The sequence below is a fragment of the Paramormyrops kingsleyae genome, chromosome 25 (assembly GCF_048594095.1).
Source record: "Paramormyrops kingsleyae isolate MSU_618 chromosome 25, PKINGS_0.4, whole genome shotgun sequence".
Lineage (NCBI taxonomy): Eukaryota > Metazoa > Chordata > Actinopteri > Osteoglossiformes > Mormyridae > Paramormyrops > Paramormyrops kingsleyae.
Genome location: NC_132821.1, coordinates 5,235,564 through 5,257,133, shown reverse-complemented (window position 1 = coordinate 5,257,133; position 21,570 = coordinate 5,235,564). Strand labels below are relative to the sequence as shown.

Here is a 21,570-nt window from a genome sequence, read left to right as displayed (position 1 = left end):
AATTTCCTGTTTATGATGTAACGCCATCCGACCTCACCGTGGCGCAATGAATGGCTGATATTATAGGTATGGTGATAAATACAATTAGACAGTTGTATTATCTGGCATTGTCATAGCTGCAACACTAAAATAATTGGTTTAAAATAATTTATAACTACCCAGAGAGCACAAATGCATTGGTACTATGTCTCCGCGATGCTTGAAAATCCACCGGCAAACATCTCTGTGTTGCAGAAACATTTGGTTCCATATTCCCCCGATGTCTGCGCCATGTATTTCAACAGCGACGCCATGTTAATGTGATCACTAGGCAGCCTTTAGCCCGCTGTTATTTTCTTTCATTAGGTTATTATTCAGGCCGGGGCAGCAGGCGCTGATGCAGCGCGGTGCCGCATCCACCACACGTTGGAACTGCTCGCGATCCCGGCCTGCGACCCCTCAGTCAGACACACGCTCCAGTCCCACCCTTATAATTACTTTCATATGAAGTAATTGGTAACTAGTACTTTTCAGTAATTTGCACAACGCTGCTGGCTAGTAACGTTACCCGTTGGCTGAATCCGAAATAGTTGTAGTCCTACGATGCTGGATTGTTACAGGTACTGTGATAAATGCAAATGCAGATCCCTCTATTCTGATTGAGTTAAAAATCAAATGCTTTTACTCAGATTTCATGCATTTGGCGGTGTGCTCTTTATACTATAACAAGTTTTCCTAAAAGCAGATTTTTTTTAACGGCAAAATAGAGCAGCGTATTGAATTGTAATCCCTGTATCGTGAAACGTAGCGTGTAGCCAGACTCTCCGATACACAGCTCTATGGTCCATACAGAGGAGATGAGGAACATGCAGTTTGCTAAATCACCAAGTTACCTTTTGTTCGGTGGCTACGTTTAAATGCCTTAATGCAATTAAGATGTTTTCATGTAAACAGATTAATCGGGGAGCTCATTTATAAAGGCTCCGTGTGACTGAAAAAGATGAGAAGAATTCATACACACATTTATAGGAAGATTTTGGGATTTATAAAGAAAAACGTTTTGTGAAAAAACGCACATTTTGTGAATGAGGTTGAAGGAGATGCAGTTTCGACAGAATCCTGTAGAGGGCACTGTGTATGCAAAATCGAAGGCTCCAGGAATGTAATCGGCATTTATAATAATAAACAATAATAATTCAAATATTTATGGGCACATGGCATTTGGCTCTGAAATTAAACAGTACTTTGAAATAAAAATGTTAAATTTGTAAACTGAGTTGTACAGTATGCTGTGTTTGAATGTTCAGATATTATTATTATTAGATATTTCACTGTGTATTTTTCAACTTAATGCCCTCTGAAATTGGTACTCTTTCATTATGACCGACTTACAAACAATGTATTTTCTGCCCAGGTTAAAGGCTTCTTATTCACAGTTCCTGTACGGGGGATAGTGCTCACAGCGGCGCATGCTGTGCAGTTTACAATAAAGACATTTTGAAAATACAAAATAACGTATGAAAAAAAATATTAAGCTGTAGCACATACTTTTATTTCAAATATGAGTTTCACAAATATCTCTGTAATGAAAATTGTGAAATGACCCAGGCTTAATGTGCTATTTCATTTGTAACACATTTGTTCTCCAAACTTCTAAATTTTTAGCCTTTGGCCACAAGATCTTCCTCTTCCTGCCAGGATCTTTCCTTTCCTTTGATCCTCACTTGTTGAGATCTGCTCTGCTGCTTGGAAGTTCCCCGGGGAGTCAGTGTTGGGGGGTTCTGGTGGAATGTGACCATCGGCAACCATGGGCTGGATAGCGCTGTGGTACCCAACCTGGCTCTGTGCCCTTCTTCTTTCATCTGCCCGGGCAGTGCCAGTTTGCCTGTAGTCGTCCTGGAGACACTTCGTCTTCCCTTGGCGTACTCTGAAGCCTCTGAGACAAGCACAATTTAAGTTAAATGCTTATTAAAATACTTATTTTGAATACATGCCTCAGAAATTGATCATCCCTGATTGTGCATTACCTTCATGTTGCCTTGAAACTTTAGTTTTCTTTATTGTAGCCCTCTTGTAAGACATGTTGTCAATGTTAACTTTAATCCTCTGTAAGTATTATAATGTACTATACACTGTGCAGTTAAAAAAAATAACTGGCAATGCACCGAGACTGAAAATGCACAAAGATGGCAGCATGAGATGATTACACAGGTTTACCTGAGCTGTGCACTGGACCTGGTTGTACAAGAGGCAGAGATTGTTCAAATAGTTCTGAGGAACAATCACATAGGATTATGGGAAATACAGACAGCTGTAACTGAAAACACCACAATGTACAACTAACAGTCAGCATTTGTTTTTAAATGATCATTTTAAATGAATGACGTTATATATACCAAACTATTTATTCTTATAAATATTTAGGTTAGAGGTGTGCGTAAGGACAAGTCAATGCAGGCCGCAACATGTGTGCCCCCATATATAATAGGTATAAAAAGACCCCTGTCTACATATGTCACACACAGCATCATTATGGTGTAAAGTATTTAGCTTTGTTTGAGGATGTTGTGTGTGGCCAAATATGAAAAGAGGGAGTATTTACAGATCACAATGATTATTTTCCCAGTGATGATTTGTGGCTTATCAGCTGTTTCAGTGCCAAGAGTGATTCTGATGGGATTGAGTGATGAATTGGCCAACAAGAACCGGCAGATAGATCAGGGATATCCCAGCCCATTCTGAGCTCCATTAATCCTTAGGCTGTGGCTGGTTTTATCCGACTGTCAAGACAGTGTTTTAAGATTCTCTAGTTTGGATGTTTGGACCAACATTACAGTGCAATTTGCAACAGTGTCCAGGTCCCCTAATGCTGTCCGTGCTCTTGTCTGCACGCAAACACATGGCAATTAACACCAGAACTACTGAGCTTTTCATTTTCTGGTGGGCTGGGCCGGTGGCTCCCCATCCGGTGTCCTCTGGTGGGTTCCCTCATGCGGGGGGGCTGTTGTCCTGGTGCTGAAATATATGGAATTGAAATACTGCCCATCTCTTTACAAAAGCAATTTCAATCTCTGATGCTAGAACTACTAAGCCTGCGCAAATCTGCATAAATTCCCTAGAACTACTAAGCCTGCGCAGATTTGTTCAGGTCTTCAGCTCCATTGTCCTCCTGCTTTTGTTGAGCAAACACACCAATTACCTGTGAATCCTGGCACATTTGCATTTATTTACTCAGACTCCTAGTTCAAATACAAGGCAGCCCAAACCTATGTGTGTGACATGGAAACCTTCACAAAAGCCTATGATATCTATACAAGATATCCCACACACTGACTGACCTGCAAATAAGAAAGACTCACATTCACAAAATACATGCAAATTAGTGCTGTCAAACGATTAAAATTTTTAATCAGATTAATCACAGGGTTTCTGTGGATTAATTTAGATTAATCACTATCAAATATCACTAATCTTTAATCTATATTAACTGCATTTCATTTTGCATGACCAAACAGACTCAAGAAAAAGGGAATATATATGCACTTAACATGTTTATAGAACATCCTGAACATGAGTCGGATGCAATCAATCTGCCACATTAGTGCAATACCATGGACCCATATCAAAAAGCAATCTTTTTTGCAACACGTCCACAGATAAGTTGGACAGTATAGTGTGTGCGACCGATTTAATGAGTCACAAATGAGAAGTAGTGCTTAAACAGTATAGAACTACAACTTTCCCTTCTGTTGATAAAGGGCACAGCCATCTTGGATTCTGAACTCCGGATCCTCTGTGCTGCTCCGAGATATTTCTCGGATCTCCGAGAAACGGGAGTGCACATGTTGTCACTTCCGGCTTCAAAACTCAGAATTTTGCTGCTCGCACTGAATACATGCGCGCCGATGGAGGAAGTTCACGGCGAACTTTATTCACCGTGTCCAGTAGAGTCGTGTTGCACTGAAGCAGTCTATGTGACTCTGTAGTCTGTAGTTCTACCATCAGAGGTTGAAACAGCTTTTGTAAAGAGATGGGCAGTATTTCAATTCCATATATTTCAGCACCAGGACAACAGCCCCTCCCCCCACCACCCCTGCATGAGGGGCCCCACCAGAGGACACTAGACAGGGAGCCACCGGCCCAGCCCACAACCCCCAGCCCCGTCACGAGCTGGACCCAGAACCAAGAAGGCCCAGCCAGACACCCGCCCCCCCCACAGGCCCCCATCACCCCCCCCGCTCAGTGTGTGTGTAAGGTGTGTACATGTGGGTGTGTGTGATTGAGTGTGTGAACTGAAGTGTGTACAAACTAAAAACTGTGGTGCATAAAAAGGGGGGGGGGGGAGGTCCGGGCAGGGGCTCCACCGCTGGCCGGATCCCATACGCCCCCTCCCAGGTGTATCGAGGCCGGAGTGGCGAAGCCCCACTACCCCCAACAACACTATGATGAAATTAATTATTGTACTCCAAGTGTATTCAAATTCTGTCAGTCCATTTTTTGTACAGGCAGACATTCTCGCCATAGAAATGTGATCTAGCAGTAGATTTTTAAATTGCATTATGGTTAATTTCTCTTTTGACTTCCAGTTCACGAGGATTGTTTATTTGCCGATGGTTAGGACAGTGAGGAGCATGTGCAATGTTTCTTTTTTCCCATATGCAGAGCTGGCCCAAGGCATAAGCGAACTAAGCGGCTGCTTAGGGTCCCGTGGCCACCAGGGGGCCCCCAAGAGTACATGAAATTACATCGTTTTTTTATTTTTATTTTTTTCATTTATATGTGTTTAATATTTCAGTTGATATCATATTGGTAATGAAATGCATTATTCAATTAAAAAAACAACGCAATATTATTTTAACTGGCTGCTGCAGGATGCATGCACAGTTGGAGTATGACAGCCAAGTTAACTTAAATTCATTGAAGAAGCAGCATCACTGCAGCAAAACAATTAATAATGTCACAAAAAAGGACATATCTTTCTGGTGCAGAGAAAAGAAAACGGAAGAAATCAGAGGAAGAGAAAAAACAGCAAGATAAAGGTAAGATAAAAAAAAATGAGTATAAACTAAACGAGGCTAAATTGCAAGCTAATGTTACTTCTTCCGCTTAAGCGATCACCAGCGGCAGCTAACAGCTCGTCAATTCATGCAAAGGATGAGACGGACAAAAATTACCGATGCATAATAAAAAATAAGCTTCTGTTTTATAACTTTGGTACTGATAACAGTTTAACATTACTTACACTGGACTGGCCTACGTTTGTGTTATTATATCATTATGTCTTAATGTTTTAGGTGTACAGATGGCTTGCTGCAGCGCCATATAGGTTGATGTTAAAATAACTGTTGTTTGTTGTTATTGTTGTTGAAATAGCTTTTCTGTTAAAATAACATTCTGTTCATTCAACTATACTCTTATGAAACTTTTTAGGAGCACTGTTGAAATATTTTGGAGGTGGGGCACAACCAATGCCATCTGCCTCAAGTACCAGTGCTACAGCTGATGATGATATTTAAAACAATCCTAGATCAATTTGTTTATACCTTTTTTGTTGTTCATTTGTTTGTTTTTGGCAGACAGCATCACCTTTCAGTATGAAATCTAACATGGCTACATTTATTTTATATTATTATATTTTTATAATAATAATTATTATTTTTATCTTTAATAAGGTACATCCTCTGCAGGTGAGGAGCACTCACCAGCACCTTTATCCACTGATCCTACAGTTCCTTCTACGTCTGTCTCAACCTCAGTGGAGGTGGCAGGTAAGTTAGTAGCACTGTGTGTTTGCTCAGTTTACTGTAGAATATCCTGTGATTAATATTTCTAAATATAATTTTTAATTTAATTTCCATATAGATCATTCTAGTTCTGTGGCCATTGGGATCAATGTCACATCTACTCCCTCAGCTACTTCCAGCCTACACCATGGATCAGCAGCTCCTCCAGTTGACCCAGCTGAGTGGTCATCTATCCTGTCTGACTCTGAAAGGACTGATCTTGTAAGTAGAGGACCATTGCCTATAAAGGAAAACTTCACATTCCCTAAAAAACCTGATGGTCGAAGCTTCCACTACCACTACACATACAGACAGCTAATTAATGGAGAAAAAATCAAGCGGAGCTGGCTTACTTATTCAAAAACAAATGATGCAGTCTACTGCTTCTGCTGCAAATTGTTCTCCAAGAAGTCCACAAAACTGGCAACAGAGGGACAACAGGATTGGGTCAATATAGGTGCACTACTGAAACAGCATGAAAATAGCCTTGATCACTGCAACAACATGGTGAAATGGAAGGATTTTGCACTCCGTCTTTCAAAGGGGAAAACTATTGATGAGGCTGAAATGGCCCTCTTGGAGGCAGAAAAGAACCGTTGGAGAGATGTTCTCACACGCCTAATCAGTATTATTCAGTCCTTGGCAGAAAGAAATCTAGCATTCAGGGGATCTGTTGATACATTGAATCAGGAAAACAATGGGAACTTTCTGAAAGAAGTGGAACTGTTAGCTAAATTTGATCCTGTTTTGAGAGATCACGTGAGACGAATTGACAGTGGAGCACAGCATATCACATACTTAGGGAAAACTATCCAAAATGAGCTGATAAGCTGTGTCAGTGACAAAATACTGGACACAATGGTGGCAGAAATCAAAGATTCAAAATATTATGCCATAATATTGGATTGCACCCAAGATGTTAGTCACCAAGAACAGATGTCTGTTGTTGTGCGCATTGTAAGTCTTGGCAAAACACCAGAGATAAAGGAACACTTCTTGGGATTTCTAATAGCTCCTGGATCTACTGGTCTAGGCTTGTCCACACTAATTCTTAAAAGGCTTGAAGAATTGAACATCCCTTTCCAGGACTGTAGGGGACAATCTTACGATTGTGCAGGCTAGGCTGTTAGAAAAAAATCCACGTGCTTTTTATGTGCCTTGTGGAGCACATACATTAAATCTGATGGTTTCAGATGCTGCTAAAGCATCCAAGGATGCCACTTGTTTTTTTGGAAATGTGGAAAAACTTTACAGACTCTTCTCAGGGTCTCCTCAAGGATGGGCCATCTTGCAGAAGTATGTGGATGTCACACTAAAATCTTGGAGTGAAACGCGATGGTAGAGCCGGGTGAAGAGTATTGAACATTTACGCTACCAAGCAGGCAAGGTGAGAGAAGCTTTGTTGGAGGTCAGAGAACAGACTAAAGACTCCACAGTGAAAGTTGAGGCCAACAGTCTTGCTGAAGAAATTGGTTCATTTAGATTTCAGATTTGCTGTGTCATCTGGTATAAGAACATAAGAACATAAGAAATTTACAAACGAGAGGAGGCCATTCGGCCCATCAAGCTCGTTTGGGGAGAACTTAACTAATAGCTCAGAGTTGTTAAAATCTTATCTAGCTCTGAATTAAAGGAACCCATGGTTTTAGCTTCCGCTACACTAGCAGGAAGACTATTCCATACTCTAACTACACGCTGTGTAAAGAAGTGCTTCTTCAAATTTGTTTTAAAATGTTCTCCCGCTAATTTCCACTTATGGCCACGAGTTCTAGTATTTAGACTAATATTGAAATAGTCATTTGGCTGAACAGCATCCAGACCCATTAGAATCTTATTGACCTGAATCATATCCCCCCTTAGTCTCCTTTGCTCAAGGCTAAACAGATTCAGTTCCGCTAACCTTTCCTCATAAGACATTCCTCTAAGACCAGGAATCATTCTCGTACAGTAGCTCTTCGTTGCACCTTTTCTAAGGCAGCAATGTCCTTCTTGAGGTATGGTGACCAAACCTGCACACAGTATTCTAGGTGGGGTCTTACCAAGGAATTATATAAGTGTACCATCACCTCCCTTGACTTAAACTCCACACACCTAGAGATATACCCCAACATCCTATTGGCCTTTTTTATTGCTTCCCCGCACTGGCGAGAATGAGACATGGAAGCATCAACATACACACCAAGGTCTTTCTCATAATCAGCTACCTTTATTTCAGTAGGTCCCATAAAATACCTGTACTTTATATTTCTGCTCCCTGCATGGATTACCTTACATTTATCTGTGTTAAATTTCATCTGTCAAGTATCAGCCCATTCGCTAATTAAATCCAGATCCCATTGAAGCCTCTCTGCTGCTAGATCAGTATCTGCTACACCGCCCACCTTGGTGTCGTCTGCAAATTTAACCAGTTTACTGTATGTATTTGTGTCAATATCATTAATGTAAATTAGGAACAATAGTGGTCCTAAAATTGAACCCTGCGGTACCCCACTATGAACGGAGGCCCACTGTGACATTGTGCCTCTAATAACTACTCGCTGCTTCCTGTCAGTTAGCCAGTTTTCGATCCAAGCTCCCACAGTTCCTAAAATCCCTGCAACTTTAAGCTTTAGCAAGAGCCGTTTGTGGGGGACAACATTGAAGGCCTTCTGGAAATCTAAGTAAATCACATCATAGGCCTTTTTGTGATCAATTTCACTTGTAGCTTCCTCAAAGAACTCAAGTAGATTAGTTAAGCAGGATCTACCTCTCCTAAATCCATGTTGGCTATCCTTTATAATGTTATTTGCATCTAGGTAATCTACCATTTTCACTTGAATTATAGCTTCCATTATTTTTCCAGTAATGCTAGTTAAACTGATTGGCCTATAGTTTGCTGGATTACTTCTATCCCCTTTTTTGAATATGGGTGTTATATTAGCATGCTTCCAATCTGATGGTACCACACCCGCAGATAACGATTTCTGGAATATTAAAGTTAAAGGTTGGCTAATAATATCCCTCATCTCTTTTAAAACTATAGGTAAGATGCCATCAGGGCCCTGCAATTTATTTATTTTGAGTTTAGCTAGGCTTAGTATCACATCAACCTCAGTTATACATATATTGGTCATAGACTATGCTGTATTTGTATTAATTGGTGGTACAGTAAGTTACTTGTGTTCTCTACTGTGAACACCCGTGAAAAATAATCATTAAACTCATTTACTATATCAATTTCGTTATCAATTATAAGGCCCTTACTATCCTGCAAATTAGTGATTTCAGCTTTTAGAGCTCTCTTGGAGTTAAAATATTGGAAGAAACCTTTACTGTCATCCTTAGCCTTCAATGCAATTTTTCTTTCTACATCCCTCTTGGATAGCCTAATGTTACTTTTTTAACTCTGCCTGTAGACTTAGATACTCCTGCTTAATTTTGAAATCATTAGTTATTTTCCAATTGTGGAACAGAGCCCTTTTCCTCCTGACTTTATTCTTAATTTCCTTAGTAAACCACCTTGGTTGTCGTTTCCTAGATTTAGTTTTGCTGGAAACAGGTATGAAGTCCTCTTGCACTTGCAACAATGTGCTTTTAAAAAATTCCCATGCCTCTTCAGCTGTTTTGCTATTTAACTCTGTCCAGTTTACAGTTTCTAATTTCCGTCTCATACCATTAAAGTTAGCCTTCCTAACTTTTAATTTCGACTTTGCTCTTCGGCATACCTGTCAAGTATCCAGTTTTGGCCGGGAAAGTCCCGTAATTTACCCTTCTTTCCCGCCGTCCTCCCGTATTAGTATTTTCCCGTAAATCTCCCGTATTTTAACCTGCGTTATTAAAAAAAAAAAAAAAAAAAAAATCCCCCCCAAAACAATCTGAGCTCTGTCACTAGCCTCGCGATAACTGCCATCTGCAGTAGCCTACTACAGGTACTGTAGGTGCCAGTTGTCGCGAGGTTAGTGTGTGAGTGTAACGGGGGTCGTCCCTCTCTCTCTCTTTTATGTACTCTGCGTTGTGTCGTGTGAAGGATGGACGCTACAACCGATCTTCAAAGAAAAATCTGATTTTACTGAAATAAAAGAAAATAAACATAATCAAGCACCGGAGCGAGCCAGACGCACACAGCTCCTCTGCCTCAGGACAGTCGAAAAAGAGCGCTCGTAAACGCTAGCTGAACATCATACAGTGTACAAATAATATTAATTAAATACATAAATTATGACATACCTGAAATAAAAGAAAATAAACATAATCAAGCACCGGAGCGAGCCAGACGCACACAGCTCCTGCCAAACACAGGTAAAACACACATATAAAGTACACCGTAAGCTCTGCTAGCACATAAGAAGAAAAAAAACTTCACCAGCTAAGTACCTGCAGCTGGGCTAACTTGGCTGCAGCGTGGAAAACCGATGTACTGTTAAATATATACAGTATGTATAAATAAAACAACAAACCTATACGTATGGTGCACAATACACTACAATGGCCATTATTATTTCAGATACCCAAGAACCCGATTTGCAAATAGAATCCCCAAAACAAGGACCATGCCTGACATGACACCACCTACCTCTGCCTCAGGACAGTCGAAAAAGAGGCAGAGCAATGGACAGCAGCCAAATTAAGGGACCCAGTGTGGGGAAACCACGCCCCTGTATGACCGTACCCCATAAAAAGAGAGAAATCTGTATATATTATATGTATGCAAATCACAGGAACCTTAAATACGGTGGTCGACAAATCCAACGCGTGGGAAAATTCAGGGAAACACACACAACCCTGTTACATGAGGTCAGATGATGAGTTGATGAGTGACGACGCGGGAAAAAAAAGAAGAAAAATCAGACAGATGATGGACGCCAAGACAGAGAAGGAAGGCACTCCTTCCAAAACAGTCTTAAAGAATGCAAAGTCTGCAACAAATGAGTACAATAAGTCACTAAAAGAGTAAAGAAAAGTTATGTGAAATGAAAAGAAAAACTGTACAAAAAAGCAATATGAAATGAATGAGTGTGTGAATGTGAAAAGAATGTGGAATGAAAATGAAATGTAAAGACAAGCAATGTTAAATGAACAGAAAATATGCAAATAAGCCTTTAAATAAATGCTCTTCATATATACTCTTTTGCGTTTTCATTTAGGCTATGAATGTTCACAGCATGTCAATATCAACAAAGGTAGGCCTATCATTGGCTTTATGCACAGCTGCACTACTTCCTGAACTTCAGCCAGTTCCTTTGTTTCCTGTCTGCCATTATTGGACAAACTGATCACCTGGATTAATCAGTTTGTCCAGTAATGGCAGACAGGAAACAAAGGAGCTGCCTGAAGTTCAGGAAGTAGTGCAGCTGTGCATAAAGCCAATTGTAGTTTATAAGTGGTTGACAAGTGGTGATTAGCTTTCTTGTCACCTGTCTTAAAATGTAAGGGATACTGGAGCTTGGTTGGGGTGGTGGGGTGGCTCGCGGCGGGCGCCGGAAAATTTCCCTTATTTTCAAATCCAAAACTTGACAGGTATGCTCTTCGGACACTAAAATTAACCTCGAATTTAACCATGTTATGATCACTACCGTACAATGGGTCTAAAACCTCTAATTTTCCAATCCTATCCTGGTTATTAGAGAAAACAAGAAGGGCTTCTCCCCTGGTAGGAGTATTAACAAACTGAGTAAAAAAACAATCCTGTACTAATTCCACCATCTCAAGTTCATTTACAGAAGAGCCAGAGACTGTGTCCCACTGTATCCCCGGTAAATTAAAATCACCCATAACCACCACATAATTTTTATTACTCATAATCCTGATATCATCATATAACATTCTGCTTTCCTCTACAGCTACATTAGGTGCTCTATAACAAACCTCGACAATTAGGCCATTTGAATCTTTAGCATCAAGTTTTATCCATACAGCTTCTGAATTTTTATTTTTATCAGTGAGTTCCCTTGCCTGCAAGTTTTCTTTTACGTAGACTGCAACACCACCTCCCTTCTTGCCTATCCGGTCTCTACGGAACAACGTATAACCATCCATATTATATTCATCACCATCATTGTCATTCATCCATGTTTCAGTTATTCCTATAATGTCGTAATTGTCTGAAGAAATTAAAGCCTCTAAGTCATTAATTTTGTTTCTAATACTCCTAGCATTCAAATACAGACCACTAATGGTAGGCCTTTTACAGTTTCTACGTTTAATATTTATTTGGGCTTTCCGTCTCTCCCCACATAAATTCTTAACTGACTTCCCTGCCCCCCAGTCCCTAGTTTAAACATTCCTCAACTATTCTGCACATACGCCTCCCCAATACACTGGTTCCCCTATGGTTCAGATGCAACCCGTCCGGCTTGAACAGGTCCCACCTGTTCCAGAAGGTCTTCCAGTGCCCCATAAACCTGAACCCCTCTTTCCCACACCATTGTAGCCACGCATTTAATCCCCTTATCTCAGCTAACTTAGCCTGACTTGCACGTGGCACGGGAAGTATTCCAGAGAATACCACCGTGGATGTTCTGCTTCTAAGCTTATCTGCGACTTCTATAAATTTATCTTGCAGAACAGCCCTGCTGCCCTTTCCTATGTCATTGGTGCCAACATGCACCACGACCACTGGATCCACCCCGGCTGGGGCCAAAAGCCTGTCCACTCGATCTGGAAGGTCCCCTACCTGGGCACCAGGCAGGCAAGACACCGTACGGGATCCTCTATCACGGGTGCACACATAACTATCTACACCTCTTATAATTGAATCCCCTACTACCACAACCTCCCTCCTACTGGGGTTAGGCGGCTTCTTGGTGCCCAAGGGCCCACCTGCCTCCCCAGTCTCTTCCGGCTCTAAAGCTGGAAGCACCTGAAAGCGGTTAGACACCGTTACTTCAGGTGATGCCGCCTCTGTGAATTGTGTACGCCCTTTTCCACGTCTACGACCTACGTTCACCCAGCTCTCTCGACCTACCTGTTCATCATTCTCCCCCCTCCCCGCTTGTGACGTACACACAGTCTCCCTAGAAGGCATATTAACTCTCTCCTTTAACTCATTGTTATGTTGGATGAGAGCCAGTCGCTCCTCTAGGTCACGAACCTGGACCATGAGTGAGTCAACTAACCTACATCTCTCGCAGACGAAGTCCGACTGGACGCAAGCATCCAGAAGGACAAACATCTTGCAAACACAACACTGAGCTGGCCCCATAATTACCCAACTCACTATGTCCCCGTCCTTTACTCCCAGCCCAGTATATTAATATAGAGTATTTAAACTTTTAGTTGATCTAATTAACGTATAGTTAAAACAAAGTGTCGAGTACACTAAAACAGTAAATTAACACTTGCATTAAATCAGTACTTTATTATAAATTATCCGGCAGCGTCAGCGATAACAACCTTTAAATTAAACTTTTAAAATAACCAAATTAACAATTACTTACCCGAGACTAACTTCCTGCTGAACCACGTTTAGCTAAACTAAAGCAAAGTTGCTCTAGGGAGGCCAAAAAAACACAAAAAAAACCCTCTCAAAGCAGGCTACTGCCGGAGCGGGAAAAAAGTGGAAAATGTCCTCCCGGCCCCGACCGGCGACCGAGTAAAGCTCAGGAGCAACTGTCCTTTTAGAGTTAATGTTACCGATGTTCGATAATATTACCTGCGGGTGTTTGATGCGAAGGACGCAGACAGAAACGCCGCTCGCGCCCGCAGCTGTCGGTAACACTCACGCTGTCAATTAACAAGGACAGACAAGTACACACGTAAAAATAAAAGTTAAAAATGAAACAACAACAACAACCACCCACGTAACCGTGCTGGCACACAAACACTCAAATATACTTTACAGATAATTCAAATCAAATCCACCGCTTCAACAGGCGCACAACATAACACAAGTGCACACAGCGACTACACCACTCCCGCACAGTACAGCAATCCCAGCAGCCTCTATGAGCTGTAGCCTCGTGACACCAAACGTGACACTGGGTAAAATGAAGAAACCAAGAATGCACATTCTCTCCAGAATTAACACCACAAGCAAGCACGGTGGCACCTTCAATCAACCAACATGCAGCTTGATGTTGCAGTGGGCCTCATTAATAAAAATAAGGAAAATTTACACAGTTATAGGACAACTGGTTTTGTGGATGCACAGGTCTCAGCAAAAGAGATTTGTGAACAAATGAACACTGAGGCAGTGCTGAAGGAGAAGAGGCTACGGTCCACAAAAAGGCACTTTGCCTATGAGGCAGCTGATCAGCCACAAAGTGATGCAATGAAAAGACTGGAAGTATCATTTTTTAATGTTGTGGTAGACTGTTGCATTCAGTCTTTGGAGGAGCGCTTTCAGTCTCTAAGGGAAGTTAAGGACCTCGGCTTTAGCCAGCTTGATTCACAGACACGGATGGACCAGTGTAAGCTTCTTGGAGACAAACTCACCTGTGGAGAAGAGGCTGATGTTGACAGGGGTGCCCTTGCTACAGTGATGGAGAGTGTTTTCCAAACTCAAACTGATCAAAAACTATTTGAGATCTTCCATGGCCCAAGAAAGACTGAGTGGACTTGCACTAATTAGTATTATATTTTATATTTATTATATCATTTATTTTATTTGTAGTTGATTGTATTGCACTTTTTACATGTTGCACCACGACCACTGGATCCACCCCGGCTGGGGCCAAAAGTATTTCACAAAGGAAACTGATAAATCATACAAGTGTACTATTCTTATAAAAACGTATAAATGACAAGAATGTACAGCAAGAACAACAATGTGGTGAAACTGTTTCAGTGAGTAAAGATTCACTTTGGAATCACTTTTTTCAGAAACATGAGTGTGCTACGCGAACAAGCGGAAGCCAGAGCAAAACGCGTGCAAGTTTTATATGGTTGTAGCATATCAAGTCTATAAAGTAAATTAAAGTATAAAAGCCTATAAAGTAAATATTGGTAATCAAATAAATTCGTTTTGTCATTCAAAGTAGGTCTAATAAGATTTTTTTTAATTTCACGTAACGTAAAATTTTATTTTAGAGGCGTGCTGCATCAACAGAAAAAAATTGAGGAATTTAAAACGTGTCTGTATATTCTTTAGGGAAGTTTAGGCTATTAAGCCCACTGATTCCTTTATTTTTAAGCCTATTTTTGTGTGGAATGCCATGTCCAAACCTGTCCGTTGTTGCCGATAGGTTGCTTAAAAATAAATATTTTCTGTTCTGACTGGCAATGTTGCCGTTGCTCATATTTCTTTATGACATAAGGCTTCGGTTTAAGGTGACATTTGTTAGGCATGCAGATTATTTGTCCCTCTTTTAAATTGGAGCGAGCGTGGAGCGATTTGACTGGAGCGGGAGGACATTTTAATGGAGCGAGGAGCGGTGTTGAGCGGAGCGGCTTAGTGCGAATTATGCTACGTTCACACTGCGAGCGGCGAGAGCGTCAAAGCGACCGGAAGTCATTCATTCTCTATGGGAGGGAGCGTCGGGAGGCGTCGAGGAGCGGCGCGGCGCGGCGCGTCGCGATCTGGGCGGCGGGAGCGTCAGACAGAAGTTGAATCCAGTCAACTTTATGGTAATGAGCTGTGACGCGGTTGGGCGGCAACCAATGGGAATGTAGAGATGCTCCGCTAAAGAGAGCGCCGCAGAACATAAGCGTGTAAACTTTTGTTCCGACCCAACCGTTCCTACGCACAATGGAGGAGAGACTTATTATTGCTGTGGCCGGGTACCCAGTTATATATGATGTGTCTCTGTTTGCATACAGGGACATAAATTAAAAAAAAAAATGAGGCATGGACCAGAGTGTCCGAAACAATCGGTGTTCCAGGTGAGATGGTTAAGTGCATAATATATTTTTTTGTGAAAAAGGAAGGAGATCAGTAGTAATTTTGGCGCCATAGCAGAGAAAACAGTGCAAATTGTCGGTAATGTTAAACCTATTTATAGCATTAGTGTTTGTCAAAACATAATTATGTGTTTTAGTAGAACTGTCGTGAAACATTTTAAGTACTATTTATGTTAACTAAAGAAACATAAAGCACAAGCAACTACTTGGCGATCATCCATTGTGATCCAAGGTAAATTTGAAAAGAAGCGCTACACTATTTATAGGTAACATTTTCCCTCCAGAACGCTTGATGTTAAGTGGGAATGCAAATAACTGGCTCACAACAATATTTATTTGACAAATTATGTCCTATCAGGAGTCGGCGCAAAGATATAAGCTACACGTTTGTTTGTTTTGCGACCCCTTTAAAAAGTTCTCAGAGCCTGGCATTCTGAGCGGCCTTGTCCCAGCCCACTCCATGACATCAGAGAGCGTCTCCGGCGTTGGCTAGCGTCGCGTTCAGGGCAGCAGGCTCTGAGAACTTTTTAAAGGGGCCGCAAAACAAACAAACGTGTAGCTTTTATCTTTGCGCCGACTCCTGATAGGACATAATTTGTCAAATAAATATTGTTGTGAGCCAGTTATTTGCATTCCCGCTTAAAATGTTACCTATAAATAGTGTAGCGCTTCTTTTCAAATTTACCTTCTCACAATGGATGATCGCCAAGTAGTTGCTTGTGCAGCACTGATTTACCTGCATAAACGGAGACGTAGGAGATCGCAGTGGGTGCACCCGATTCTCCAGGCGCGTCAGCAGCACGGGGAATATCACCGGCTGGTGCAGGAGTTGCGTCTGGATGATGGCAGGTTCCAGACGTATTTCAGGCTGGACAAGGGGCAGTTTGACAGCCTGCTGTCAAAAGTGGGGCCCCGCATTACGAGGCTGGACACCAGCTATCGGTGCGCTATTTGTCCTGCTGAGCGCCTTGCAATTTGTCTACGGTGAGTTTTTGAATAAATAAAATTATATTTAATTTGCTTTGCGTTTTACATGATCTAGACATGTCATTCAGCTATGGTACTATTTACTGATTGATAATATTGTTTAATGCTCATTCTGTCATGTGTGTGTGTGTGTGCGTGTGTGTATTTTTCTTCCCCCCTTCCAGATTCTTAGCCACTGGTGATTCATACCGCACCATACTGTAGCTTTTAGCTATCGTGTCGGAGTTAGCACCGTGGCAGGAATTGTGGCTGAGGTTGCCAGGGCCATATGGGATGCCTTGGTGATGGAGTTCATGCCAGTCCCCACCACAGAGGACTGGCAAAGGATTGCCACTGACTTTCTCCATCGGTGGAACTTCCCCAATTGTCTTGGGTCCATTGATGGGAAACATGTGGTGATCAGGGCTCCTGATAACTCTGGGTCCCTGTTCTATAACTATAAGGGAACTTTCTCTATTGTGCTCCTGGCAGTGGTGGATGCCCAGTGCTGCTTCCAGGTAGTGGATGTGGGCAGCTATGGGAGGACGAGTGATGGTGGCTCACTGTCTAACTCCACCTTCGGCCAGGCACTCCGAGATGGGACCCTTGGCTTGCCAGAAGATGCTCTGCTGCCAGGTGCAGAGCATTTGGGGCCACAGCCACATGTGTTTGTGGCGGATGAGGCCTTTCCGCTCCGTCGAGACCTCATGCGGCCTTATCCAGGAGCCAACCTCTGTAGCAGGCACAGAGTTTTTAATTACAGGCTGTCCCGGGCAAGGCTGATTGTTGAAAATGCCTTTGGCATTTTGGCTGCTCAGTGGCGCATATACAGAAGGGTCATTGGCATCAGTCCTGCCAATGTGGACATCTGTGTAAAGGCTACCTGTGTCCTGCATAACTTCCTGAGGAGGACCGCGAGCACCAGGGTGATGCCCACGGAATCGGCTGGAGATGGAGAGGCTGCAGGCCTGCAGGAGGTCACCCAAGTGGGCAGCAACAACTCCTCACGGGAGGCTATCCGTGTCAGGGAGACATTTGCTTCGTATTTCTCTGCAGAAGGAGCTGTCCCCTGGCAACCCATGGCATAATCCATGGCTGCTAAAAGGCTCTTTTAAGAGCCACCAATTACTCAAAAAAGAGCATTTTCTTTTCAATTTAATCATAAGATCCTACTTTGATGTCTAGAACATCCCCACACTGTCCGTTAATAACCAGCCTATAGACAGGGTTGATTCATGCAGATACCTCAGGATAATAATTGATCACAGTGTCACCTTTCATCCAAACACTGGAAGCATCTTTTCTAAGTGTCAGCAGCCTCTACTAAAATGTATTAGTTACTGTGCTATTTATTGTGCTTTACAAGTTTTACTTACCACTGCTAATTGCTTTATGTGGTATGCTGTATATGATATGTGCAGGTGGGTGGGTAAATTGGACACTGATCTCTCGCACTTGAGATGCTGAGTTTAGTTACAGTAATATTGGAGTACAACTAGCAGCTGGGAAATGAAATATAACAAGTCTACATTCACAATTAATTACCACCGTTTGGAGCAGGCTGCCAGAAGTGCACTGTTAGACAATAAATGTTGCACTGAAAAATCATATGACAAATCTAATGAACACAGCATGTGCCCAAGATTAAGATATTTTCAACACTGATGTATTCTTCACAGTCATTTAAAAAAGTGTGACAACACCCACTCTCCCCCACGTTTTCTGTTAGAGTATGATACATTTTGAAAATAATATAAAACACAGAAATGTTGTAAAAAAAAATTTTATAGAAAAAATTACAAAAACAATTGTATGAATAGGGCCTCGAACAAAATGAACATGTTGGCAACTTTGTGTGTGTGTGTGTGTGTGTGTCTGTGTGTGCGTGCGTGCGTGTGTGTGTGTGGGAGAGAGCACAAGGTGCAGCTGACAGTACTGCAAGGGAATTAAGCTCACACCCTCACAGCGCTGACAGCAGCACCCCGTTACTCTCTTCAGTGTTAGATGCTGTCTGTGTGTCCATCCTCTTCACATTTAGCCTCATACACTAATTTGTGTATCTGAAACTTCAGGTCCTGCCTTTTCCTATGAGACAGTGACCTGAAGTCCTCCAAGAGACTTTAAAAAAAAGGCTGTCACTGTCCTCAGGAGGAGGGCTCTCCCTTCTATTCACTGTCTCCAAAACAGTGAGCATCCGCTCCTCAAATTCTGTGCCCTGCTGCCTCTTTCTCCTTTTCTGTTGGGGCTCTGCCTGCCCCTCCAGACCTGACTGGCTCTGGCTTGGTGGTGGTGGGCTCTGGCTTGGTGGTGGTGGGCTCTGGCTACATCTTGGACTCTGCCTCAGCTCTCCCTGGATCCCCTGGCTCTGCTGTGCTGCCTGACTATGCCCGGCCATGGCATCCTCACCTTCCTCTGGGGTCAGGGCAGCCCCCCACCCATCCATATTACTGGACGTGGCCCTGTCATCCAGAAAGGGGTTGAGAAAGCTCATCACCCCACTGTAGCGCCATGGCCTGGCACTGCTCGCTCCTGCACCACTCCTCTTCCTCTCTGCCTCCCTTTTCCTCTCTTTCCTATAGGTGTCCCTCAGTGATTTCCACCTTTTTTTTACACTCATTAACTAGTGAAAAGACAATTACCTACATTTCAAAATGCACAGTTCAGCTTGTTTGCATGGTAACATGTAATTGCATCAGAATCCCAAAAAATTGCTTAATTTTCCCTAAAATGTCACATGTGCTTAATTAATAATATAATGCTCGAACTATACATGTGCTATCACTTAATATTTTAATGCCATTTTTAATGCCATTAATATTTGAATGCAATATCATTATTTTCTTTAGTTAACATAAATAGTACTTAAAATGTATCACGACAGTTCTACTAAAACACATAATTATGTTTTGACAAACACTAATGCTATAAATAGGTTTAACATTACCGACAATTTGCACTGTTTTCTCTGCTATGGCGCCAAAATTACTACCGCTCTCCTTCCTTTTTCACAAAAAAATATATTATGCACTTCACCATCTCACCTGGAACACCGACTGTTTCGGACACTCTGGTCCATGCCTCATTTTTTTTATTTATGTCCCTGTACGCAAAAAGAGACACATCATATATAACTGGGTACCCGGCCACAGCAATAACAAGTCTCTCCTCCATTGTGCCTAGGAACGGTTGGGTCGGAACAAAAGTTTACACGCTTATGTTCTGCGGCGTTCTCTTTAGCGAAGCATCTCTGCATTCCCATTGGTTGCCGCCCAACCGCGTCACAGCTCATTACCATAAAGTTGACTGGATTCAACTTCTGTCTGACGCTCCCGCCGCCCAGATCACGACGCGCCGCGCCGCTCCTCGACGCCTCCCAACGCTCCCTCCCATAGAGAATGAATGACTTCCGGTCGCTTTGACGCTCTCGCCGCTCCGCTCCGCTCACATGCTCTGTTGTCTACTAGTTTATTTTGCCACCTTTCAGTACACCACATTAAGTATGCCAACTGGTACTGCAAGACTTTGAATGTTAAAGTGCAAATTAACACCTGACTACTCCTGTGGGTTTCCTACTGTTACAATTAAAGATCATAGCAAGGGTAAAAACACTGGTATGATGAAAGCAACACAGCTACAAAAAAATAAAATTTATATTGGGTGTGTTAGATTTATAGTGCGCGAATAATAAAGGATTGACAATAATTAGTCATATTGGTGGCACAGAGGGGCCCCCAAATAAAATTCTGCTTAGGGCCCCCTGAAGGCTTGGGCCGGCCCTGCCCATATGAATGTTAGTGAGATCACCCCGCAGACAAAGTGAGGGGGGGCAGGGATGGTATCCTCCAAGTATATCGATAGTTCTTCACAAATCTTCAGCCACAATTTGTTAACAGGTGCTCAGTACCATATAGTCTGCAAATAATTATCTGGAGAGTTATTCGTGCAGATTGCGCATCTATCAGTATCCCTGATACCCATCTGGAACAGCCTTTGTCCTGTGTAGTGTGTTCTATGAAGAATCGTATACTGTATCAGCTGAACGCTGGCATTCTGAGTCATTCTGAATGTGTTTGAGGAGATTTTTTCCCATTTGAGGGTCGGGATGGTGAAAGTAAGCTCAGACTCTGACAACCTCACATAAATTCTGGAGAGCAGTTTTTGGGATGGAAGTTTTAGAAAGTCTGTTATTGTTAGTGGCGGCTCTAAGTCTATTACCCTGATGTTAAATCCAGCCTGAATTATGGATTTAAGTTGAAGATATTCTAAATATTTGTTTTTGTCTAAGCCATAAAGTTTGACCATTTTGTCAATGTTGTTTCCATGTGTCTTATTCCATTATTGTACCATGTTTTAAAGTTTATTTAGTAAAATATCAGGATTGTTCCAGGTGGGTGTAAATCTGCATGGGATCAGTACAGATCTTTTTAATTTAATAAATTCCCACCAGACTGTCAATGATGAGCTAATATTGATGCTCTTAAAGCAGCAATGTTACTTAATGGTGGGGCTGATAAAGTGCAGATCCTGGATTTAGACGTCATTATATAATGTTTGTTTGGTGTCCAGCCAGATATGGTCTACCGGATGTTGTTTAATCCATCTTAATATATATTATTTTCTACTGGCAAGATAATAATTGTAGAAATTTGGAAGCTTGAGGCCACCTAGATTTTTGACTTTTTATAATGTTCTTTGACTTATTCATGGTGGCTTAGATTTCCATAAATATTTAGAAATAATTTAAACCAGGCATGGGGAGGATAAGTCAGAACCATTGAGAATATATAGTTAATTTTTGGTAAGATCATCATTTTAATTGTTGCTACTCTACCCATAAGTGAAATGGGTATAGTACTCCACCTAGTGAGATCATCTTCTATTGTTTTAAGTATGGGAGTGTGATTTTACTGTATTAAATCAGACAGCTTGGCGGAAATGTTAATGCCCAGGTATTTAATGCTCCCAGATTTTAGTGGAACCATTGGGTTGAACTGGAAGTCTTTAACTACAGAAAGTACAGTCTATT

At 41.9% G+C, this 21,570-nt stretch overlaps 2 long non-coding RNA genes across 2 annotated transcripts; both read right to left on the bottom strand.

Moving 5' to 3' along the window:
• Window positions 1–1,509: 1,509 nt before the first annotated feature.
• LOC140582927 (uncharacterized) lies at window positions 1,510–13,681 on the bottom strand. The gene is made up of 2 exons (XR_011985739.1): window positions 13,393–13,681; window positions 1,510–1,915 (listed from the first exon to the last, which is right to left on the bottom strand). It is a non-coding gene; the product is annotated as an uncharacterized lncRNA (long non-coding RNA).
• A 5,831-nt stretch (window positions 13,682–19,512) lies between these two features.
• Window positions 19,513–19,964, bottom strand: LOC140582928 (uncharacterized). Its single transcript, XR_011985740.1, has 2 exons — window positions 19,837–19,964; window positions 19,513–19,644 (listed from the first exon to the last, which is right to left on the bottom strand). It is a non-coding gene; the product is annotated as an uncharacterized lncRNA (long non-coding RNA).
• Window positions 19,965–21,570: the final 1,606 nt, after the last annotated feature.